Consider the following 27331-nt stretch of genomic DNA (forward strand, 5'->3'; position numbering starts at 1 on the left):
CCAAATCATACTGATTTTCCTCTGATCCATTTGTTTTCTATACAGAGTGATTGAGTAATTTTTGGATTGGATGATTTCCAACCTTGATTTAAATTCCTGTTACATGATAATTGTCTGGTTTTTATGCTCTAGCTTTCTTCTATCAAATCTTGTAAGAAAAGAACTATAGGCACACACAGAGAAGAAAACTTGTGCAGAGTAGGCACTTACTATAATACAGATTAGTTGAATTGCATCAATTCTCATTTTTCTTAGATGAGAAAAACAGTTGTTGACCCCATATTGGCAGGTGGTGGTATGCTATTTCAGGATTGTAGAGGTAAAAGAACATACAAATAACAGGAAAACATGTACATTTTGTTTTATAGTAACTGAAATTTATTTCCCCCAAGAAATGAGTTCAATTTTGCCTGCTAGTTAGACTTGGATTTAGATTATTCAGTTAAGTTTTACACAGAAAAGACATCTTTGTTCACTCTGTTACTGAACATGGTTTGTATCGGTTATGCCCTCAATTTTATGAAGAGGCATTTTGAAGCAAAACATAATGATTTTTTTATGACAAAAACCTCATGAAATATATGATAGCAATGTGAGGGTGGAGCATTCAAATGACAAAATTGTGGATTGTTGGGTCACAGACATAGAGCTAGAAGGGACTATTTAGTCCAAAGTCCTCAATTTATAGATGAGAAAATTGAGAATCAGGGATACAATGGGATTGATACAAGGTTAGATCAAAGTAGGATTTAAACTCAAGATCTCTGACTTAACAATAATTTTTTTCGGACATATTACCACATCTCCTTATGTCTTATGCTTATTCTCTGAATGAACATGGGCAACTTAGTCACTCAGTATCTCAGAGGCTCAGTTTCCTTATCTTTATAATAGAGATTATAGTATCAACAGCATTTCACAGGATTCACTAGAGCTAAATGAGAAAATGTTTGGAAAGTGGTTTACAAATTTTAAAATGCCATGTAATTTATTATTTATTATTTATTAAACTGGCCAGAAGTTACATTGTTTATTTTATTTTGCTTTATATAATTTTTGACCATTAAAACCTTTGGATCTTTTTCTGTTTTTGTTTAGGCTAGAAATCTGGGCATTCTTTTTTTTTTGGAAAGATTTTATTTATTTTGTTTTATAATTTTCCCCCATTCTTGCTTTCCCCCACTCCCACAGAAGGCATTCTTTTAATCTTTACATTGGTTCCATGTTATACATAGATCCAAGTTGAATGTGATGACAGAGAAATCATATCCTTAAGGAAGAAAAACAAAGTATGAGATAGTAAAATTATGTTTTCAAGATAACGGTTGTTTTTTTTTCTAATTTGGTTTTTGTTCAAAGTTCATAATTCTTTCTCTGAATGCAGTTGTTATTCTCCATTGCAGACAGCCTAAAATAGTCCCTGATTGTTGCACTGATGGAATGAGCAAGTGCATAAAGGTTGAACATCACCCCCATGTTGCTGTTAGAGAATACAGTGTTTTTCTGGTTCTGTTCATTTCGCTCAGCATCGGTTCATGCAAATCCTTCAAGGCTTCCCTGAAATCTCATCCCTCCTGGTTTCTAATAGAACAATAGTATTCCATGACATACATATACCACAGTTTGCTAAGCCATTCCCTAATTGAAGGACATTCACTCAATTTCCAATTTTTTGCCACCACAAACGGGGATGCTATAAATATTTTTGTACAAATGATGGGAGGATTCTTAAAGAAGGATGTTGAACAAACAAGTGGTGTCAGGGGATGTGAACACTTGAAAATCTTATCCTGATTAAAGATAATACTGGAAAGAGAAGTAATAAACTTTAGAATTTGAGGCAGTTAGGCAGTCAGTTATCATTTATTAAGTGAGGTCTTTGAGAATGAAGGACAAAAATTACCATTAAGTGAGGTGTATGGAGTGTTTAGGGAAGGTTTATACCTCTGTTATGAGTGCTTTTTAGGGCTGCTCATCTACCTTTGGTGTATACTTTTTACCTAGCTCCAAGAAGCTATAGCATGCCCAGTGCTATACCACTATTAGGATATTCTGGTAAACCATCTCAGCAAAAGGGGTTAACTAAGTGGAGGGCTGCTGACACACCTCTAAGTGGTCAGTAAGTTGGGGGTATGTCTACCCCAAGCATGGGAAAACTTACTTGATCGAATTATTCCAATAGCCATAAAGGCGACTGAAGAAGGCAATATGGAATATTTAGAGCTTGGTTGATATTGAAGATGCCAAAGTCATCCACTGCACCCTGGGTCATTGCAAGTCATCTTGAGTTTGTCTTGCCCCTGGAGTTCTGATGGCTTTGGAAGAGAGAATGAGTCTGATGACTGCAATTCTGCTTCACTTAAATCTAATTCATGTGGTATCATTGCCCCTCTTAGAAAATGAAGGGAAAACACCACCACCACAACAACAATAATTGTCTACCACATGCAATATTGCTAAACATTGGGGAAAAAAAAAACAAAAGCAAAGAATAATCTTTGCTCTCAGGAAGCTCAGTCTAATGGAGGAGACAATATGCCAATAATTATGTGCAAATAAGATAAATACAGATTAAATTAAAGGGGTAGTTTCAGAAGAAGATCATTAAGAATAAGGACTTGGAAATTTCCACAGAAAGTGAATCTTTTCACTGAGACTTCAAGGAAGCCAAAGGAAGCTAGAAGTAAAGATGAGGAAGGATGTTCCAGGCAGGAATCAATGAAAACATTTCTAATTTGGAAAATGGGAATAGAAAAAGGCTAGTGTCATCAGATTGTCAAGTACCTAGAGGGGAGTTAGGGGATAAGAAGACTGGAGAGGTAGGAATGGGTTTGAAGATCTATAAAAGGCATTGAGGTTTTCATATTTAATCCTAGAATTTATAATAGGGAGCTGCTGAAGTTTATTGAATGACATGGAAAGACCTGAATTTTAGGAAAATTAATTTTCCTACAGAGTGTAGAATGGAATGGAATGAAGAAAGACTTGGGGCAGGACAATCAACCAGTTGGTTATTACAATAATTCAGGAGTGAGAGGTCCTGCCTCAGGGTGGTTGCAGTGTCAGAGGAGAGACAGAGGTATATATGAGAATGGAGCACAATTAGAAGACCCAGTTTCAAATTCCACCTCTAACGTTTACTGCTTGTGTGACTTTGGACAAATTGCATCATCTCTCTGGGCTTGTTTTCTCATCTCTAAATTAATGGGGCTCTACTGGGTGGCCTCTGCTGTCTCCTAACTTCCCATCTATGATCCTATAATTCTACATAAGTTTTGCTCATGTACTGAAAGGCCTCCTTCCAAGAGGAGTACCCTCTGAACATGTCATGTGTCTCCTACAATCAGGATCTGATTTAAATTGTGTGTATACTTCATAGTCTACTTTTTGGTCTATTTTTACTGGGAATCAAATTCTTGGTCTCAGAAAACCTGGGCACTAGAAATGGTGATGTTGTTGTTAGTATGATAAAAGGAGTATAATATAGGTAAAGCATTCTTTCTTGTCTTGTTGCTGAAACATTCTGGTGATTAGGTTGCAACTCTTGAAGGACTGGTTAGAGTCCTTTAGGAAGTAGTAGAGCCATTATAGTTAAAGTGCTCCCCAAAGTAAATCAGAACCATTAAAAGAATCTCTTTATTGGACTATTTACTCTTAACTTTCCCAATACAAGAGTATTTTGGAGTGAGTTCTCAGAGGGACACTTAACCTTGGTCACTGTAGTCATACCCTGCATCAGTTCATCCATCTATTCCTTAGGCCCTTTTTTCTCTTCCTCCTACTCATATGGAGACCTCAATTCTCCTCAATTTTCATAGATCTCCCTTGATTGAAGTTTGTCATCTGTACACATTTTTTTCATTTTTTTGAGGCAATCAAGGTTATGTGACTTTCTCAAGGTCATACAGCTAATCATTGTCAGAGACTGGATTAAAACTTAGGTCCTCCTGAGACTAGGGCCAGTGTACTCTATTCACTGAACCACCATATTGCCCCATCTGCATACTTTTTAATGTGAAAATGTTCCATCTCTAAGAGAACTTCACATTTCTCTATATAATTTGCAGCATCTACATGCTGGTAGATGCATGTGATGATCAATAATTTGTGTTGAGGAAGGACCACTGAAATGAAAGCTCCAGGATCATTTTGTAAAGCCAAAAAGAAAGTGTCCATACCTATAATATTAGTCAGTCAACAGGGATTTATTAAGCACTTACTATTTCGACATGCTACAATGTGGACAATGTTATGTTTGTCCACTTGAAAAATCTGAATCTTCTGGTGGGCAACCAATACCTCCAGGACTCACTTCATCTAATCTCCTTTGTAAATTGTGTCCTTTTTGCAGTGGTGCAATGATGGACTTGGCTATCCAATTGGTTGCTTTGATAAACTTATGTACATTATTATACATATTAGAAAATAGAATTTTGAGAAAGTATCTATAAATTTCATCAAATTGCCAAAATGGGTTATCCATGATGTTAAAAAAAAGTTAAGGGGCAGTTAGGTGGCACAGTGGATAGAGCGCTGGCCTTGAAGTCATGAGGAACTGAGTTCAAATCCAACCTTAGACACTTAATAATTACCTAGCTGTGTGACCTTGGGAAAGTCACTTAACCCCCATTGCTTTGCAAACAAACAAATAATAAAAAAAAGTTAAGAACTCTCAACCCAGAATAATTGGTACTCAAACCCAGTTAGCAGGCACAGTTATGTTAACTGGTACTGACTAGGGGGACAGTGTCATATCAAACATCATTTTGTAATATCCCCAATGACTTCCTAGAAATTCATTATTTTTCCCACAATGTACAATAATGGAGAACTCTATAATCTCAAATTCTGGAGCCTTGCCAGCAAAAAACAAAAATTGAAGGAAGAATTCAAGGTTGCAGTTAATTTGACAAAAATAGATGTTTGGAAGTAGAGACAGCACTTGAATTTGGGTCCTGCTGTATTATGTAGCATGAGGACCCTCAGTGCCTGTCACTTTTCAGAATTTATGTTCAGGCTCCAATAGTCGTGGCAATTTTGTATAGAAAGGGGACTGAATCTATTTCAAACAAGCTTATAAAGCCATATCTCCCTCATCCCATATTTTATAAGTATAATTTGAACCATCTATAGGATTTAAAAAAACCTCTTCCTTTACTTTGATTATATCTATTGTTATTTTTGATTTTACATGTTCTTTCAAGACTTTTTTGAACCCAGATTTTGTCATTCAACATAACATGTTACTCATGTTATTTGCAAATAAAATAAACATGCTGCAGCATATAAATATATTTATAAGAGTTTTTGATAAAAATGTTGTATGGAATTAGCAATAAGGAAAGAATATTTGAGGATAACATTAATGATATTCCTCTAAGCTTATACTAATTAATTAATTACAATTTTGGGTTTAATTCATTCATGAGTTCCAAGATCACTTAACTAAGTCACCATCCTGCCCACATTTATCTGTCTTTTCTGAAAGGATTTAATAAAAGACATTGTTAAAAGTCTTGTGGAAATTCAGGTAGAACATGTCTACAACATTTTTCTGATATACCAGTCTAATCGCATTCTTAATAAAAAGGCTACAAGGTTAGTCTAGCATGACTTATTCTTGATGAACCCATGCTGGCTCATAATGATTCCCTAATAGTCTATAAATGCAGTGTGTAAAATTTCTGCTTTACCTAATATATAAAATTTATTATGTATTATGTAAAATTTCTACATTATAATCAGTAAATGCATTATGTAAAATTTCTGCCTTACTAAATTTGTCCAGGACATGTATCTAATAATATGAACTATTTATGTGAATTGTCTATATGCATTTTGAAAGAATTAATAATTTCTACTTTCCTCATAAATATATCCAAATGTCCATCACATCCAACCTTCATTAACTCCATGGACATCTCTACTTCAAATCTAAATGTTTTAGTTAATCTTTATTTTTGTTTGTTTGAATTATCATATTCTGATGGTGGGATTTTGATATTTCCTATCATGGCTAATTTTCTATATACTTTTTTTAAAACTTGTACTTTTTCCTAGTGCATTTATTGTGTGACTTCATATCCATAAATTGAAAATTAATATAATTTTTTATTCATTGTACTTTTTAGCATGCTATTATATCCATGTATTTCTCTCAAATTCAACTTTTTCAGTTATTCATCAATATCATGAGCTAATTGAAAAAGATATTTTTAAGGTAGTCTTTCATTTGATATCTGCTTATTTGTTGAGTTAGAAGTATTTCTTGTGGACAACATTTTGGTTGATGTTTTTAAAAATTCATTTTCTAACCTTTATTTTTTGGCTAAATAAATTTAATTTTCTTATTTTACTACTTGCATAGCGAAGGAAAAGAGAACAAAATTAAACACAATCCTAATATTTTATGCTATCAAATCTAGAGTTTTCTTGGCCCCTGTTCTTTATCCCAGCCCTATACATTGTCAGAAATAAGAATTTTGTTTTGGTTGCAAGCAATAGGACTCTGCTTCTTCTTTCTGATTTGTCCTGCCTCCTCCTCCTCCTCCTCCTCCTTCTCCTTCTTTTTTCCTCTTCTTTTTTAAATGTAATGTTCTTTGAATTATGCTCTTATTTACATTTATTTCATTTTGCCTTTCTATTCATTTTTTAAAGCTCAATTTTAATTTTTAATAATCCCATGTACAGTAGTGTTTTGATTTTAATTCTCATTATGGAAGTTTATATATAAATATTTCAGCTTTGCTTGTTAACTAGGTTTGAAAATCAGTTTTAGCTTAGGAGTTCTTAACCTCTTGTTATCATGGACTCCTTTGCCAGTTTGAGAAAGTTTATAGACCTCCTTCTTTAAAAGAAGTTTTCAAATATATATAATAAAATGCATAGGATTTTAGAAGTCAATTATATTGTAATGTAGTTATCATTATATATATATATATATATGATTGTACAAGTTTATATATATGTATATATATACATATATACATATACATATACATATATATATATGTATATATATATACATATATATATATATATATATATATATACAGGTATACAAGTTTTTAACCTAAGTTATGAATAGCTGTTTTAGGGGGCACTCAGGAAGGTATTTTTTTAACCTCTCAAATTGTAGATTCCCTCTCTTACCATCCCCGTACATTTTTTAATTCCTTTTGGTTTTTAAATGTCCATCTTTTCCCTTCCAATACAGTGTTTAAAATTTGCCTTGAAACTGATTCTGGCAATAAAGTGTGTATTTTAAATTTTTACATACATACATATTTAAAAAGTGCTATCTATATACATGTAATCTAAATGCACATATGCTTTTGAATAGATACATTCTGATTGATGGTTTTTGAAATGCAATCTCTTTGCCAGTTAAAGATTTTTTTTCTCACTGAAAATCTGTAATTTGATGATATTTTGCCTAGTTGACTGTGCTTTTAGGATTCCCTTTGTTGGGATTCTGTGAATTTATTTCTTTTGCTTCTGAAAGTTCTCAGAAAATTTCTTGAATTATTTTCTCAGTATTTTGTGAAAATGGCAATGAGTCCTTGAAGGCTATGTCAGAGAATCTTTAACTTAAATAGTTTTAATTTAAAGTAAGGACCAAATGTGGGACTGTGTATTGTCAAAAGACCAGGCAAGCTGCCCTCAAGGAGGCCATCAGATAGCACACAAAGTGATAAATTAGTTGTTTTTTTCCTACGGTAATTCATGAGCCAATTCACTGAAAGGCAGATTATAAGTTTCTTGAGGGTAGAAACTATCTTTTGCTTCTTTTTTGTATCCCTAGTAATATGGTGGCTGGCCTAGGATGTGTGTTTAGTAAATGGTTATTGACTGATTGAAGACTATAAAAGTGGAACATAAGCAGTGGAAGATCCTATCAGATTAAAAAGGTTTCAAGAATCATCATAGCAATCACTTCCGTATCCACCTTTTAAGAACCAGACTATTAAGATCAAAGACGTTCATAACGTACCAACTGTGATATTATTTTTTACTATAGCAACATACACCCCACCAGTGAAAAAATAAAGTATTACTGATGTGTATAATTATTTAAGTATAACTTATATGATATGCTCCTAATTTATAATAAACACTATAAAATATAAAGAAACAAAAATGGAAATAAAGATACAAATTTTCACTAAAATTCTCTTTATTTGAGCAATGTGATTAAATGTTTTATTATTTTAAAAAATCCATTGATCTGTTAGTAATTAATAATTCAGTTACCTTGATCAATGCTGCTGGAGGAGCAGGTAATTTTTAAAGATGCACATTGAAATACACATAACAGAAAAACTTAATGATCAATCATAGTAGTGAGTGAACATAAGAACTTTTCAGGAGGTGTCATAGATATTTGGCACATATAATGCAAAAAAAATCCAACCCCCCCAATACACCAGAGTAAATAATTCTTGATTGAAATATTTAAATAAGAGTCCATTCCTCTCTATGGTGTACTACTTAAGGAATGTCATAACTTATTACTTATTTTCCTATCTATGTTTGAAAATTTTCATTGTTTCTGCATGAATGTTGGGATGACAAGAAGGTCCAGCATGGGCTTACCTTAGGATCCTGGAAATCAAATTATATAATGGATTTGAGTGAGGAGATACTTGAGACAAGAAAACCAATTAGGAGGTCATCCAAATAGTCCAAGCAGACCTAAAATGGGGTCGTGGCTGTGTGAGGGGAGAAGGGTACAGATGTGATAATGCTGTAAAGATTGAAATAACAAGATTTGGGAAATGGATTAGATTTGTGCCCTGGGTGAAAGTGAGGAGTGCAAAATAATACTAAATTTTTGAAAGCCTGCAAGGATAGCAATGTCTTTCACAGAAACAGAGAATTTTTGAAGAAAGGTGGGGAAAGATAATGTAATTACGTCTTTTATGTAGATTGTAAACCATCCATCCTTGCCAATCCTTCATAACTCACTCTGTCCCACTCAAAATGAAAATGTGAAATTACTCACAAAGATCAGATTTTGTCCTGGAGTTAGGGTGATTTTTGTTTAGTGTTTTCTTTTTCTTTTTCTTTTTCCATCTCTAGTCTCTTCTCCCCACACCCTTATCCTAGGAAGACTCCAATTCCTGCCAGGAGGAGAAGCAGGAATTTGAGACCAGAGGCTACCACCCTATTCTCTTCAGAGAGAGGGGAGAACAGGCTAGAACCAGATCTATCTGCTTTCTTAAATATTATTTCTCTAGATTTTAGAGTTGAGAGTCTAGAGGATGAACTTTTCATGTTCAAACTACTTCTGATGACTGTTTCATTATTGGGGGACAGAGAGAAGGAGAGAAATTATCTTTTTTTATATCCTCAAACTTTATATTCAAAATTTGACTCCTTTTCCATCAAATATTGACTACACAATGAATATATTTCACACTTACCCAGGAGATCCTTTTATCCAGGTCGGTAGCAAAATAAAGAAGGTGTACATAGGAGAAAAATATACCAGAAAATACAGAGTGAAAGAATTCTCCCATTGGGATCAAGGTAACTTAGCTCAACCAAAAGAGAGAGAGAGTCCCAGATCTCACCTAAAGGGAAGTTGTTCAAAGTCTCTAAGGGTATCTGGGGCGCAGGAATTGATGGAGTTTGCCAGTTCCTCTCATATAAACTTCTTCCCAGTGTCTTTTAATTCAGCAACCTAAAGAGAGATTGGCATCTTCCATCTCTTCTATTGAAGCTGGAAGCCCCAAAAGATTCAATGACTCAAAGAAAACTCTAAGAGATTAGAGCTCTGCCACTCTTGCTAGCTCTTTCCCATCTTTATACAGGCAAGGGACATTGATCTCCATCAGTAATGGAAGATACCATATCAATGGGTTTTGGAACTTGGGTTACGTTGCCTGTTATTGAGATACTTGGATCATGATTGTTGATGAGGAAGGGTAGAGATTGAAAACTTGTACAGTGGCCAGAGAAGAGTTGGGAGTGTTGGATTCTAAGGGACAAAGGACAGGTATAGTTGCATTAGAGAACAGTCTCACAATTGACTGTGATAGGGAGAATGGGATGTTAATCATTTTCCCACACTCTTGATTAGTTGATCAGACATCTCTTTGGGTTGTGTCATTCCTTCTTCAGCTGACCAGGTTCTTCATTTTAGGAAATGATTTATAAACCTTTAAAAAATTAAATTAAATGTTTGTTATACCTGACACTACAGACACACTACACAAATACACAGACACACACAGACACAAACACACACACACACACACATATATACATATATATATATATATATGTATATATGTGTGTGTAAAAATGCTGATAACATATGTGGTTTATTTCCTATCTTCCTGCTTTGCTAAAATTATTAATTTTACAATCAGCCTTTTACCTGCATATCTAGAATTTTCCAAGTATATTATCATCTTGTCTGCAAAAAGAGATTGCTTTATTACCTCAATGACAATTCTGATTCCTTCTGTTTCTTTATTTATCTCATTGCTATTGCTAGCATTTCTAATATAACATTGCATAATATTGATGATAATGGATATCCTTGTTTAATTTCTGATCTTATCGGGAAGATTTCTAACTTATGCTCATTACAAATAATGCTTGATGATGGTTTAAGTAAGGAAAAAAACATTTATATCTATGCTTTCAAGTGTTTTTTTAAATAGGAATGAATATTATATTTTGTCAAATGTTTGTTCTGCATCTATTGATGTAACTGTATGATTTTTGTTACTTTTGTTATTAATATAATCAATTATGTTAATAGTTTTCCTTATATTAAACCACCCTTGCATTCTTGGTATAAATCCCACTTGTTCAAGATATATAATCATTATTATATTATAATATTGATAATCATTAATATTATCATTTTAATAATGATAGTATTTTATTTAGGATCTTTATGTCAATTTTTTTAGTGATTTTGGTCTATAATTTTCTTTTTCTGATTTTACTCTTCCTGATTTAGTTACCAATACTATATTTGTTTCATAAAAGGAGTTTCATAGGACTCTTCTGCCTATTATTTCAAATAATTTATTTAATATTGAAATTAGTTGATCTTCAAATGTTTCATAACTTGTAAAATCATCTTTTCCTGATGATATTTTTTCTTGGGAAACTCATTTATTACCTGTCTAATTTTGTTTTCTACAATAGATTGTTTAGATAATCTATTTCCTCTTCTGTTAATCAAGGCTGGTTAAATTTTTCTAAGTATTCTCCATTTCACTTAAATTGTTAAATTTATTGACATATAATTGGGCAAAATAGCTATGAATGATTATTTTGATTTCATCTTCATTAGTGGTTTATTTAGTCTTTTCATTTTTGATACTTGTAATGTGATTTTCTTCTCTCCCTCAATAACATATTAATTAATGGTTGATCTGTTTTATTGTTTGATAAAACCAATTCCTAGTTTTATTTATTAATTCAATAATTTTCTTTATTTTCATTTTTTTAAAATCTCCCCTTTAATGTTTAGGATTCTGATTCGGTGTTTAATTGGGGGATTTGAATTTATTCATTTTCTATTATTTTTAGTGGCATGCATCAGTTCATAGATCTGCTCCCTATTTTATTGACATAAGCATTTAGAGATATAAATTTTCCTCTGACTACTGCTTTTGCTGCATCCCATAGGTTTTGATATGTGGTCTAATTATATTCACTTTTATAAAGCTATTTACTGTTTTGATATCTTATTTTTTTAATCCACTAATTCTTTAAGATTAGATTATTTAGTTAACCTCACTATTCTTCAAATGTTTATTAACTAAAATTTTAGCTTTTTGATGATTGTTTAATCTGTTTGATAATTTGTTAAATTTTTATCTGTACACAGGATACTATGTAAGGTATTACAGAAAGTAAGCTAAAAAGATGTATATTGGTATTTTCACAAGTTTTTTCATCTAATCCCATAGAGAAGACAGACTTATAAAAGACACAGATAATTGAACAATTATTTAAGTATAGTTGCATTATTATGAAACATCATTTTCTTGATGCTTGCAAAGGAAATATGGCTTTGGATCTAATAAATAGGAATTTCCAGTAATCTAGCAAATAAAAAGAAGTCATCCAATATCCTATGAAACATATCATTTATGAGCTAATTGTCTTTAATTATATTTGTCTCCTTTTTTGCTGTTTCTGTATGTTTCATTTCATTCTGAACAGTCTATAGAAACAGAGCTGAAACCTTTAGAAAATAAACAAAGTATTTTAAAACAGAAAATTACATGTATCTGAGGCTTTTTTGATAGCCTGCCATGGGTTGCACTGTTAAGATGACTTAGGGTATAGAGCAAAATATGAAAATGAAATGCATAGTGTACCTTCTCTTGATTGACAGCTTATTGCATCATTTGATGTTGTGGCAAATAACTGATGTAGAACTAATTTTCAAATTAAAAAATAGCTCAAAGGTGAAAGTTTAATCTGCCACTCTCCCTTTAGTGGTCTACTACCAGTGGTGAAGTGATTATTTTAATGGATTTAGTATCTCCCTGTAGCTGCTAACCTGAGGTGTGTTAGCTGGTGCTAGCTTACCCCAACTTCAGCTGATAGTTAAATTTTTACTGTAAGTTTTTACATGTTAGAAATAGACAAATTCTACAAATAAGGGCTTGATTGTTTTGTTCTTAGATTCAGAAAAGTAATGGAGAAAATGTTAATAATGCAAATTAAAATATATTTATTTCCAATATTATTCATACTTCATCCTGCTCTTTTGTTCATTTCTATCTGTAAATACTCTAGAGGGGGTCTACCAAATATTTTAAGAACCTTCCTTTAGAAATCTTGACATTGTGTGGGGACTAATCCAACACAAACTATCACTTGAGGGGCTGCTGGGTGGCACAATGGATAGAGCACTGGCCCTGGAGTCAGGAGTACCTGAGTTCAAATCTGACCTCAGCCACTTAATAATTACCTAGCTGTGTGGCCTTGGGCAAGCCACTTAACCCCATTTGCCTTGCAAAAACCTTAAAAGAAACTATCACTTGGTTATTCTTTTTTTCTCACTCAACAACCAGCCCATCTTTTTTTTTTTATCATATATCTTTTTGAAGGTCACTTTTTAACACAATTCTTCAATGTTCATGTGCTGTTCTAATGTTTAAAAATTTGGTATTATTTGGTTCCCCACCCCACCCGACCTAGTCCCTGGAAAAGCATTGTTCAGTTTTCTAAATTCACTTCTCCCTATTGGATTCTGGGTGCAGGTCATTCATTGTCTATAGTATCTGTCCAAGTTGGACGTAATAATGAATCAGTTCTATGTGTTGCCTAACCAGTTACATAACAGAGGTTGAATAAGAGATATTGTTTATCTATTAAGTTTATTCTATATGGGTAGTCAAGCAGATCTCTTGTGAGTAATAAAAGATCTCGTTTGGGAGGCTTTACAATGCTCTGCAATTAGTACAATGTCATTTGCCAATATGAATACTCTATAGGAAGTTCTTATTTCATTTGGACTCTGTAATGGACATCTTTTATGGAAAACATTTTAAGTGAGCATCTATCTTTCTACTTTATATTTTGATATTTATAATATCAGCACATATTAATATATGTATTGAAAACACATTTTCAGAGATGAGATTTTTTGGTGGCTCTTTGCTCAAAAATTTTATCAAATGATTTTTTTTAGTCAAAATCCAGTAAACACAGTGGGATGTAACTTGTATTTAAATCTATTATGTGATTAAAAAGATAAAGTCTGCCCTAAGATAACATTTGTAAGTAAAAAACAAAGATGTGAGACAAGCAAATTCTCTTGCCTAAATGGAAAATGAATAAATAATGAAACAAAATATCTTGAAAAGTGAGTCATTGTTTTGACCATTGTCCTTTAGGACAGTGGATGGGTCATTTCTTCAAAGTAGCTTCTTTCCTGAATTAGCAGATTCATAACTAGCATTGGGAAAATGGAATTTTCCTCCAGGTACTAAGAGGAGAAGAGTACGTTTCTTTCTGGGAAGACACACTTTATCACCATGGGGACTGCTATCCTCATATCTCACTTTGACTTTACCTTTTGCTTTACTGCATATAGTAACTGTACCCCTCCCCCCTTCCTTGGTGCCCAAGACCACTTCTACCTTTTCCTATCTACTCTAGGTAATGGTTGGACTAAACCTTATAGCACAATTAAGGATGCTGTAGGACTGCCCCTTGTACTTCTCACATTGACTGTTTTTTTTTTTTCCTCAATTGCAAATATTTCTAGTTAAGTTCCTAATCTTGGGTGGTTGCTGCCATTTTTACTGAAAATCCTTTTAACTGGGGCTAAATGTGTCTAGTAGCTGTCCTAGGAGGGAAGCTCATATACATGCACTTCCTTGTAGATGAACCTAGAACATAGATTCCATCTAGAACATGTCTCCAAACATGGATTCTATATCAAATTGAACATGCTATAGATCACCCCAAACTCAAGGGTTTAGAAATATGATTCTGGAAATATTTCTTCTGAAATCTTCAACAGTTTCATGACTTAATTGATAATAAGTGTTTGAAATTGTTTTGGTCAATATGACCTTCCTTGCATATTTGTGAATGTCAGTAAATGTTAAATGGACCAAAGGTAATGGAGAGAAGAGGAGGGGAAGCTCTCAAATGTTGAGTAAAAGGGAATTGGTCTTATGCTCTTCTCCTTCCCCAGAAAGGAAAAATGACTGTCCTCATGGGTGGCTCTTGGATCGATATCATTTTATAATGTGTTCTGGTCGAAATCAATTCAAATTCATTAAGCAGTCACTCTTGTGGTATTGCAGTGTGGTGATGTAGTATATAGGAGCACCACAAAAGTATGTTCCTCTTCAGCCAGGATGAAACATTCTGCAGTCATCACTGGCTGTCAACCTGATGGGTTCTGGCATCTGACCAAACCCAGCCTGGGGCCTTGCAAGAGAATCAGGCCTGTGGAAATCTCCTTAATTATAATATGTCTGTGTTGTACTTAACAAGAGGCGTTTCTCAGAAGATCTCAAAGTGTTTTTACCAGCCTCCTCCACCATGGCTCTCCCTTTGATGAAGATGAATGGCAGACATGACTATGGAATGAGGAAATGAAGCAATTCAAAGATTAGGGGGAGAGGCAGGAGGGTGCTCTGTTCTTCTTTCCTCTTATTACCAATTTGGATCCAGGAATCAAGGTTGTTCTTCCCAATTTCCAAAACTCATATAAACAAGATATGGGTGTGTCTTTGGAGTCAGTAGAGGCTGGGTGCATATTGTGCCTTTGTCAAAAACTGAGTCATGTCAGGCATATCATTTACTTTCTCTGAGTCTCAATTTCCTCATATGTAAAGTGAGAGATTGGACAAAATGGTCTCTAAGCTAATAATAATAAAAATAATAAATTAGCATTTACATTGTACTTTAGAGTTAGAAAATCGCTTTACAAATAGTCATTTCATCTGATCACCATAACTACTCTGGGGGATAGATGCTATTATTGTAGTTGTTGAGATTTTTTGTTGTTTTTGAAGAGAATCAATGATATCATGGAGATGTCTTGACTTCTGTGTTAATTGGACTGGATTTAAGTGAAAGCAAAGTTGCACAAAGTTGTCAGCCTCACTCTCTTTGGCAGAGTTATTGATTTGCAGAGGGAACACAAAAGTCAAGATGACTGGCAATGACCCAGGATGAAGTGGATGAATTTGGCATCTTTGATGTCTGACCAAACTGTAAGTGCTCCATAGTAACTGCTTTAGCCTCCTTTTATAAGCTTTCATCCATCCATTTTCCATTTTACAGATGGGAAAATCAAGCAGACAGATGTTAAATAACTTGTCCAAGATGACACAGCTTGTGTGAGAGTCACAATTTGAATTGGGGTCTTTTTGACTTCAGACTTAGCTGTTTCTAAGGTCCCTTCCACTCTTCATATGATCCTATAAAATAATTTTTCCAAACCATTTTATTTGCATTAATAATAAATTTCTCCTATATAGCACAATCCAATCACAAAGAACTGTATATATACCTTATTGTATTTACTCCTCTTAAGAATCCTGTGTTTTAGCTGGTAGTAATATTATGATTCTCATTTTACAAAGGAGAAAACAGGCTTAAAGAAAAATGAGAAAGTAACAGAACTAGGACATATACAAACTAGATCTGGATCAGGTCTTCAAACCCCATGTCCTATGTTCTTCCCATTATACCCCATCATCTTTGCTTCTGGAAAAAACCAAGGTGCATCACTTCAAAGGAGAAACAAAAATCATCTTCTCTTTATGAATTTCACTCAAGCCTCTTGGATATAATTTAAGAGAAGGAATATTTTAATCTTTAGTCAATAAATGAGTGGCCAGGAAGTAAATGTATGAAGAATATAGCAATCCAATATCTGTCCCCTTCATCAAGTTTATATATATTTTTTTAAGTTTCTTTTTTTTGCAAGGCAAACAGGGTTAAGTGGCTTGCCCAAGGCTACAACAGCTAGGTAATTATTAAGTGTCTGAGACCGGATTTGAACCCAGGTACTGCTGACTTCAGGGGCCCGTTCTTTGTCCACTATGCCACCTAGCCGCCCCTAGTTTATATTTTTAATCTGGAAAATTTCAAACACACATTAAAGTAATGCACAAAATATTCACTAAATCAACTGGCAAGTACTTTATTAGCTCTGGTCAATGAGTGTGCTAAGCACTAGAGATTCAAAGAAGAATAAATATCGTGGTGGGTATTAGACCTACTTGATAACCAGATTACCTAGATTTCTACCTGTATAGAATCAATATTCCCAATCACCTTTAGGATTTAGATTTATTTTAGTGAACAAGATTAACCTGTAGGGCTTTATTAGCCCCATAATAATACTAGCAATATTATATAGCACTTTAATGTTTACAAAGAACTTTACATTTATGACCTCATTTAATCCTCATAACACATCATTGAAGTAGAAGAGGAAATTGAGGTTTAAATAGAGATTAAGTGCCTTGCCCAGGATCACAAAGTTATTAAGTGTCAGAGACAGAGACTGGATTTGAACTCTGGTCCCCCTGAATTACCAGTTAACATATAGTTATGATGCACCTGCATAAAGTAGGTATGAGGGAAATGTGGAGTTTAGATAAGCGATGTTCCTTGTCCTGATAGTTTATAGTTGTAGGGAAAAGAGATTTTATTTGCTATTTGTAAGCAGGGCAAAGGTTATTAATGCCACCTGGGCATTTTTAGTTTTCCCCCCCTGATTTGCTTTGCAAGACAATCAGAGCAACTTCCTTTGGCTTAGAGACTAACCTCACTCCAGATCCTACCCAACTCCTTTGTAGTTTTACTAATTAGGATCTCTGGGATGGTTTAAAGAGGAACTACGCTGTCAAACAAGAGAAGGGGTGAGTGAAAAATTCTTTTTTCAAGATAAAAAAGATAATCTCTGCTCTCCTCTGCCTTCTTCAGCCCATCTCCACCCTTCTACTGATTCTCTGTTCTATTTCCCCTATTATTCAACTACTTCCTCCCTCCTCATTCTCCAACTCCCTGGGATACTCAACTCCAGCAATTCTGTGGGCCAGAATTTTAAACCACAAAACAAGTTAGAGTTTCAACTGAGGAACCCTGAGTAGGAGAAAATGAATTTAAAAGATAGAGTTACTGCCTCTTTAGTTGTGGTGCAGTAATATTAAGGTGGTGCTGACTGGGGTTTGCATCATATAAGGGCTGAACATCACACACTTCTTTGTCTGAGGGAGAAGAGTCTCAGGGATAAAGACTCAAGGATGGCAGCTGAAGCTGCAACAGTAAATGCAATACCGAACAAAGAGCAGCAGAGTTAAGAGAAGGCAGTCAAAGACCACAGTTAAACTGAGAAAGCACTTCACTCTGTACTATCCACAGGATTCATTAACAATTCCCTTGTCACTCCTCTTGTTTCTGAATATACACCTTTAAGTGTGTTCCTGTCTTAAGACATTGTTGCCTACAAGTATGTTTTTCCTACAAATGTGTATTGGTTATAGCTATTCTTTGCATAGGTGATACAATAACATTTTATGAGTGGGTTTATGGGTGATTCTCCTCATCCGTTATCTTGCTAAGTTATTTAATTGTCTATTGCCTTGAATTAATGTAGCCTCTGATTGCCAGGTAAATGAAACATCTTTGATGTGGACCCATGCATACAGCTTGCATCCAACCTGGGGTAGATTCAGGGAGACTCACTGGGGAGAAGTGATGTACATTTATTAGATGCTTTGAGGTTAACATTATGAGAAAATTCTTTGTCTGACACTTCTTCATAGAATGACAGTAACATTAGTTTCATGATACTTATTTGTTCATTGCTTCTGCATTGACACTTTCTCATTCTCCAGGTATATGATCTCAAATAAAAGAAGGCAGCTGAAAGGATGGCAATCTAGAGGAGTCCAGTAGTATCAAATTCGAATACAAATGGGAATCATTTAACCATTCATAAAGATGCCTGCAGGTCCCATTTTGACTTAGCTTTAAAATGTAATATCATCTATATTTTATTATTTTTTTGTTAAATATTTCTCAACTATACTTTAATTCTACTCAGGAATATTGTGGACCAGTATTATGGGGCTGGATATGGTCCATGAGCCATGTTTGTGATTACTCTAGTATAGTAGAAAGAAGTCCAAAGGACTTGAGTTCAAATACTGGGGTTGCTATTTTTTGTCTGTACAATTGTGGCCCAGCTACTTAAACTCTGTTTCCCTTTTCTCATCTGTAAAGTGAAGGGAATGGATTGTTTGTTTGCTCCTTCTGGAAAGGCATTCTGGGAAACCATGAAATACTATTCCATCAATCAATCAATAAGCATTTAATGAGAACTTTCTGTGGGCAGGTACTACCTAAGAGCAAAAGTAGAGTCCCTGCTCATGATCAACTATGAGAGACTTAGCTCTTCTCAGAAATGCAATGATCCAACACAATTCCAAGACTTATGTTGGAAAATGGTATTCACATCAGGGAAAGAACTATGAGGTCTGGATGTAGATTGAAATATGCTATTTTTTGCTGTTTTTTTTTGGGGGGGGAGTGTTTTTCCCTTTTGTTCTGTTTCTTCTTTACAATATGACTAATATGGAGATAGGTTAAGCATTATTGTGGATGTATATCTTTATCAGAGTATTTTCTATCATGAGGAGAGGGGAGGAAAAGGAGGAAGAGAAAAACTTTTACAAAAAATGAATGTTGAAATAAACTCTGGTTGACTGTGAAAAAAATTCTTTTTAAATATAAAAAAGATAACCCCTACTCTCCTCTGCCATCTTCAGCCCATCTCTACCCTTCTACTGATTTTCTGTTCTCTTTCCCCCTATTATTTAACTTCTTCCTACCTCCTCATTCTTCAACTCTTTGGGATATTCAGCTCCAGACTATTAAAGAATGAACCCCCCATTCAAAAATATTAACATTATACAAGTATACACATATATAATATATATGTATACACATAAGTTATAAATATAATTATGCATATAATCCAATAAATTATAGATTTTTCTGAAATCCCATAGGAAACAATTCCTTCACCATAAATCAATCAGCAAGCAGCCATTGTTGTTATTCTACAACCATTCCCAGTCATCACTGACTTTCATGGTCCATTTTGAGTTTTTCTTGTCAAAGGTACTGGAGTAATTTGCTATTTCCTTCTCCAGCTCATTTTGCAGATGAGGAAACTGAGGCAAACTTGTTTAGGGTCACACAGTTAGTAAGTATGCTAAGCCAAATTTGAACTCAGAAAGATGAGTTTTCCTGACTCTAAGCCCAATACTCTATCTATTGTGCTCAAGCATCTATAAAGCACCTCCCATATTTCAGGCAATGACCTACAAAGATAAAAATGAAATAGACCCTGTCCTCATGGAATTTATATTCTATAGGTAGACACATTTACACGCACATGAGATTATACACAGATATACATGAGATACAAATATATGCAAAATAAATATGATAATTTTGAGCTAAATGATGCAGTAGATATAGCACAGGGCCTTGAGTCTAGAGGACTGTATTTAAATGAAATCTCAGATATTACCTGTTTCAGCATGGGCAAGTCATTTAACCTTGTCTCAATTTTGTCATCTGTAAAATGGGCTGGAGAAGAAAAGGGCAAAACAATTCAATACCTTTTCCAAGAAAACCCCCAAATGGGGTCCCAAAACCACTGAACAACAAATTTTTGAGCCATTATCAGCTCTATGGATGAGGAAAAACCTTTTATTGGAAGAAAGTATTATCTGAGCTTAGTTTTAAAGGAATCTAGGGTTTCTGAAGTAGAGGTGAGGAGAGAATACATCCCAGGTTTGCAGGGCAGCCTGTTCAAAAAACATGGAGATAGGAAATGGATTATTCTATGGAGAAGGATATGAGGAGCAAGGATCTTATATGTAAACTTTCTAATCCTTATCATCAGAGTACCTTCTAAGACTTTATAGCATAGACCCATGGAAACTAATGAGTGAGTGATTCAGTTATTAGGCACTTAAGTGACAAATGAAAGGAAAAAATCTTATAAGAAAAATGACTCTCTAATTATGGACTAAAGGAAACTTGAAGGGTATGCCCTTTGTGCATAAGACATAAAATCATAGGCTTTTGTATTTGCTCCAATGCGCTTTTTTCCCCTACAAACATAAAGACATACTTAAAGTCTTCCTTTGTTTTCCACTTAAAGAAGTATTAGCTATGTGTTTTTAAAGTTCCCTGCTGTGACCTTAATTTCTTCCACGTTTCCAAACCACATCTGTCATTTTCCTTGATGGTGATTCCTTCCCCTTTTGGTGTATAGTTTTAATTTATCTTCCTGGCACACACTGATTAGTGTCACTTTTATCCTGTATAATGGCAAGTTTTGAATCATTTGAAGAAGCTATCTATATCCCAGCCCAGATGGGCCTGTGTTTTAGAGTAAAGCAGGAATGCATTTCAAAACCAAAACAAACACTTTTCTCCTAAAAATGAAAAGGGAATCAATCCGTTGAGTTCTAAGTAGGGATGGGTCGTGTTCAGAAGACTGAAAATAATGGAACCATGCTTCATCTGCTGATTTCTTCTGTCTTAATGATCAATTTCTGATTAATCTAAAAAATGATTTTTTTAAAAGTGTGACAGAGTTTTGGCTTGGGTCTGAGGAGGTCCCCTAGAAGTTTATTTTTGATATTGTAATATAAGACCATGGAAAGTCATTCATAGTACACAAGGCTTTGTGCTGAGGATACCTCAAATTCATTCAGATGGGCAAAGGTCCCTTGCCCAATTGCTTATCCAGGTCCACCAACTAAGCAATAGACATTTTGACTCTTTTAATTTATTTTCTTTTTATTTTTAGGTTTTTGTAAGGCAATGGGGTTAAGTGGCTTGCCCAAAGCCACACAGCTAGGTAATTATTAAGTGTCTGAGGTCAGATTTGAACTCAGGTACTCCTGACTCCAGGGCCCGTGCTCTAGCCACTGAGCCACCTAACTCCCCCAACCTTAGCTGATAAAGAGAAGGTGTCCCCTTGAGTTCTTTGAGCCAAGCAAATCCTGAGGATATTTTGACACCTTTTTTTTTAAGGAAAAAAACTAACCTAACCTGAATGGGGACAAGGGTTAGGATATTGTTTCTACCACAAGTCAGAAATTTAAAAACTACAATTTTTTGGTCTATTAATTTTGAGACAGGTGTGGTCGTGCGAATAGCTCTTCATTGAAATTCTATTCTGATATCTCAGCCTAGTGGGGTGATTACCCTGGATTTAAAAAAATATTTGTTGTTTTATTTTATTTTTTCCAATTACATGCAGAAATGGTTTTCCATATTCATCTTTTTGGTAAGCTTTTGAGTTTCATACTTTTCTACCACCCTCCTTCCCACCCCCACTTCTTAAGGCAGCTATTATTCTGATATAGGTTATACCTAATTTTGTTTAACACATTCCTATGTTAATTATGTTGTGAAAGAAGAATGAGAACTAAAAGGGGGGACCATGAGAAAGAAAGAAAAATATGAAGGAAATTTTAAAAAGTAAACATAAGGGGTGGCTAGGTGGCACAGTGGATACAGTACCGGCCCTGGAGTCAGGAGTACCTGAGTTCAAATCTGACCTCAGACACTTAATATATAATTACCTAGCTGTGTGACCTTGGGCAAGCCACTTAACTCTATTGCCTTGCAAAAACTTAAAAAAAAGTGAACATTGTATGCTTTACACTACTCACAGATTCCATAGTTTTTTCCTCTGGATGTGGATAGTATTTTCCATCACCAGTCTTTTAGAATTGTCCATGATCACTGAACTGCTGAGAGGATCATGGTTGATCATCTCATAATATTACTGTTAATGTGTACAATGTTCCCTTGGTTCTGTTTATTTTGCTCAACAACAGTTTATGCAAGCCTTTCCAGGTATTTCTGAAGTCTACCTACTCATGATTTCTTATAGAATAATAGTAGTCCAGCACATTCATATACTATAATTTTTCCAGTCGTCCCCCAATTGATGGGCATCTCTTCAATTTCCAATTCTTTGTCACTACAAAAAGTGCTTATAGAAATATTTTTGTACATATGGGTGTTTTTTCCCTTTTATAAAATCTCTGGGATACAGATTTAGACATGGTATTGCCACATCAAATGGTATGCACAGTTTTATTTCCCTTTGGGAATAGTTCCAGATTGCTCTCCAGAATGGTTGGATCAGGTCACAACTCCAACAACAATGCATTAGTGTCCTAGCTTTTCCATATTCTCTCCAACATTGATCATTTTCCTTTTTTGTCATTTTAGTCAAAATGATAGGTGTGAGGTGGTACCTCAGAGTTGTTTTAATTTGCATTTCTCTAATCAATAATATTTTAAAGCATTTTTTCATAATTTTTTTCTTTGTACTTTCAGTGTACTTTCCAAGAAGGTTCATATTGATTGAAGGTTGATATTGGGAGGTTGTGAAAAAAAAAGTGTGAGAGGGAGGAGACTATCACATTGAAGATCCACAGGTGTATGCGTGTGAAACCTAGTCTGTCTACCAGTACCTTGCCAGGAAAGTGAACTGTTTCCATTTAAATTGTCTTGGGAAGATTCTGAAAATCATCTGGCAGGAGAAGACACCAAACATTGAGGTCCTTTTTCAAATTAAACTGCCCAGCATTCCAACATTACTACAGAGAGAGCAACCACAATGGGTTGGGCATGTTAGAGTAGCAAATGTACCCTTGTCAAAAAGACTATTTTTTAGACAATTCACACAGATAATTCACTCACAAGGGGGTTAGAAGAAGTGATCCAGGAAAATCCTGAAGGTCTTTCTTATGAACTTTGGAATTGATTGTGCAGTGTGGGAGACACTGGCACAAGTACTGCTCAGTATGGTGTGCCCTTATCAGAGAGGGTACTGAGCTCTATGAGCAAGGAAGAATTGAAGCAACTCAAAGGAAAAATGAGATGTGTAAGTTTAAAGTAACCACCTCAGGTGTTCACATGACCTATTTGTGCTCAACCTGTGACAGAGCATTTTGAGCTAATATTGGTCTGATCAACCAGTGAGACACTTTGTGACTTGTCTCTAATAAGTCTCCTGTCCAAGGACAAGAATGATAGATATTTTTAATTTTGTCATCTTAAAACTATCTGTTCATATCCTTTGCCCATCAATCAATTGGAGAATGACTTATATTTTTATAAATTTGACTCAGTTCTCTATATATTTTAGAAATGAGTCATTTCAGTGTTCCTTCTAATCTTGACTACAATAATTTTATTTGTGCAAGACCTTTCTAATTTAATGTAATCAAAATTATGCATTTTGAAGTTTATAATGTTCTCTGTCTCTTGTTTAGTCATAAACTCCTTCCCTCTCCATAGATCTGACAGAGAAACTATTCTTTGTTTTCCTAATTGTCTTATGATGTCCTCCTTTATGTCTAAATTCAGTACTCATTTCAAATTTATCCTGTATAAGGTGTGAGATGTTGGTATGAGTCACATTTTTGCCATATTATTTTTGTCACATAGTGAGTTCTTATCCCAGAAGTTGGAATTTTTGCACTTATCAAACAGTAAATGACTATCGTCATTTACTGTAGTTTCCTTTGTACCTAATCTATTCCAAAGATACACTATTCTATTTCTTAACTAGTACTAGACAGTTTTGATAACTGCTACTTTATAATATAGTTTTAGTCTGGTATGGCTAGGCTACCTTCCTTTTTTCCCATTAAATCCCTTGATATTCTTGACATTTTGTTCCTCAGAAGAATTTTGTTATTTTTTTTCTACTTAGTAAAATGATTTTTTGGTAGTTTTCTGATATGTCACTCAAAAAATAATTTAATTTAGGTAAAATTGTCATTTTTATTATTTTAACTCAGTCTATTCATGAGAAAAATTGACATTTTTCCAATTGTTTAGATCCGACTTTATTTGTGGGACTTTGTGTGTGTTTTGTAATTTAGTTCATATGGTTTCTGGGTTTGTCTTGGCAGATAAATTCTCAAGTATTTTATTTTGTCTACAGTTACTTTAAATGCAATTTCTCTTTCTATCTCTTGCTGTTGGTCTTTGTTGGTAATATATAGAAAAGCTGAAAATTTATGTGGGTTTATTCTAAATCTAAGTGCTAAAGTTGTTAATTTTTTCAAGTAGTTTTTTAGTTGATCATATCATCTGCTATGAGTTTTGTTTCCTCATTGTCTATTCTAATTCCTTCAGTTTCTTTTTCTTCTCTTATTGCTAAAGCTAACATTTCTAAAAATAATATTGAATAATAGTTCACCCCTGATCTTATTGGGAACGTTTGTCCCCATTACATATAATGCTTGTTGATGGTTTTAGATAGATACTGTTTATCATTTTAAAGATAACTCCATTTATTCTTATATTCTCTAGTTTTTTTTTGAATAGGAATGGGTACTGTATTTTTATCAAAAGCTTTTCCAGCATTGATGGAGATAATCAATTATTTCTCTTAGTTTTGTTATTGCCATGGTCAATTTTGCTGATTGCTTTCCTAATATTGAATCATCCCAGCATTCCTCAAATAAATACTCCCTGATCAAAGTATATTATCCTAGTGATAACTCATTTTCTTTGCTATAATTTTATTTACAATTTTTATTAGGGAAATTAGTCTATAATTTGAGTGTTTTGGCTCTTCCTGGTATAGATATTAGCACCATATTGGTGTCATAAAAGGAATTTGGCAGAACTCCTTCACCTATTTATTTTCCCCAAATACTTTATATAGAATTGGAATTAATCATTCTTTAAATGTTTGCTTCAATTCACTTGTAAATCTATCTGGCTCTTTAGATTTTTTTCTCAGTAAGTTCACTATTGGCTTGTTCAATTTCTTTTACTGAAATGGGATCATTTAAGTATTTTATTTCCTTTTCTATTAATCTAGGTAGCTTAAATTTTTATAAATGTTCATCCATTTGGGGGGTAGATAGAGCAATGGACCTGAAGTCAGGAGGAACTGAATTCATAGTCCAGCCTCAGATACTTAATAATTATCTAGCTCTGTGTCCTTGGGTAAGTCACTTAACCCCATTGCCTTGCAATAAAACAAAAAAAAAATTCATCCATATCACATAGATTATCAATATTGTTGGCATGCAGTTTGGGAAAATATCTTCAAATTATTACTTTAATTTCCTCCTCATTAGTGATGAGTTCACTCTCTTCATTTTTGATAGTGGTAATTTGACTTTCTTTTTTCTTCTTTTTAATCAAAATAACCAAAGGTTTATCTATTTTATTTTATTTTTTCAAAACATAAAACTCAGTTTCATTCATTAATTCAATATTTTTCTTGCTTTCAATTTTATTAATTTCTCCTTTGATTTTTCAGAATCTCTAATTTGGTATTTAATTGGGAACTTTTAAATTATTCATTTTCTAACTTTTTTTAGTTGTATGCCCAATTCCTTGATTTCCTCTTTCTCTATTTTATTCATGTAAGCATTTAGAGATATAAAATTTCCCCTAAAAAGTGCTTTGGCTGCATCACACATATTTTTTTTTTTTTATGTCTCATTACTGTCATTGTCTTGAATAAAATTGTTGATTGTTTATATAATTTGTTGTTTGATCTTATTTTCCTTAAAATTAGGTTATTTAGTTTTCAACTAATTTTTAATTTAACTTTCCATGGCCCTTTGTTACATGTAATTTTTTGTCGCAAGTATGCATTTAATATTTCTGCCTTACTGCACTTGATTGTGAAATTTTTGTGACCTAATTAATACATGGTTAATTTTTGTATGGGTGCTATATACAGCAAGAAGAATGTATATTCCTGTCTATTCCCACTCAATCCCCACTAATTTCTCCAAAATTCTATTTACTTTCCAATCTTCTTTCTTGTTTATTTTGAGAAAGGGAGGGTAAGTTCCCTCATGATATAGTTTTGCTATGTGTCTTCCTGGAACTCATTTAGCTTCTCCTCTAAGAATCTGGATGCTCTAATCTAATATTGATGTTATTTCTATTGTCTTTGATATCTGTTAGGATGATATAATTTCCTTCCTTAGCCCCTTTAATCTATTGTTGCCTTTGCTTTGTTTGAGATCAAGATTTCTATGTGTTTTCTTTTTCTTTTTTTTAATTTCAGCTTCTCTGGGAAGGGCAATGCCATCGTGGATTGAGTTCTCTCTGAGAGAGAGAGACCTGCACCTTGGAAAGTGTTGTGGCTCTGGCAGTGTCCGATGTGCTTAAGTTTTGGGGAGTATACTAACTGAACAGAGCAGCATAGATCAATGAGTGGCAAGCTGACATTGTCCTAAAGTTAAAGCTGCTGCCGATTGTGTCATACTGATGAGTAAATTCAAGGTCTGAGAGAAAGGCCATACTGACAATTACTATTGAGAGAGGTCAATTGGGTGGTCACATTCTGTTGCCAGATGTCACATGCTAGTGCTGCCCTACATTAGTAGTGCACCATGGTGCCTTGCTGATATGGGAGGAAGTGAAACCAATTTAAGGCCAAGAGATTTTTGCAGCCAGATGATGATTTCCAATAGTCTTGTTTCCTATCAATTAGGCCATGGAATGTAGCTGTTCAGGTAAATGCACGTGAGAAGGTTGCATTGCACATATAGTATGTGAAATAATGTCCTCACTTATAATAAACATAATTGGACAATTCATTCTGCTAATCACTTGGTTGGTTGATGTAATCCTCTTCTATACCTAAGTACCAGTCTTAGTACTTGCTAAATATATTTTGCTCCAGCCTTTTATGTTTATTCTGTGTGTATCTCTCTGCTTAAAATGGGTTTCTTGTAAATAGCATATTTCAGGGTTCTGGTTTTTAATCCACTCTGTTACC

At 34.1% G+C, this 27331-nt stretch overlaps 1 long non-coding RNA gene across 6 annotated transcripts in view; it reads right to left on the bottom strand.

Annotated features, from left to right (window-relative positions):
- Positions 1-27331, bottom strand: part of LOC141491706 (uncharacterized) — a 57208-nt gene that overhangs the window by 20007 nt on the left and 9870 nt on the right. For 4 of the 6 annotated variants that reach the window (XR_012469722.1, XR_012469720.1, XR_012469719.1 and 1 more), the window contains exons 3-4: positions 9576-10163; positions 2162-2315 (exon numbers count right to left, since the gene is read on the bottom strand). This is a non-coding gene — a long non-coding RNA (uncharacterized LOC141491706). Of the gene's footprint in view, positions 1-2161; positions 2316-9575; positions 10164-23036; positions 23163-27331 lie in introns of all 6 variants that reach the window. The other 2 variants (XR_012469723.1, XR_012469724.1) reach the window with 2 other exon arrangements.

Source organism: Macrotis lagotis, chromosome 6 (genome assembly GCF_037893015.1).
Source record: "Macrotis lagotis isolate mMagLag1 chromosome 6, bilby.v1.9.chrom.fasta, whole genome shotgun sequence".
Taxonomy (NCBI): domain Eukaryota; kingdom Metazoa; phylum Chordata; class Mammalia; order Peramelemorphia; family Peramelidae; genus Macrotis; species Macrotis lagotis.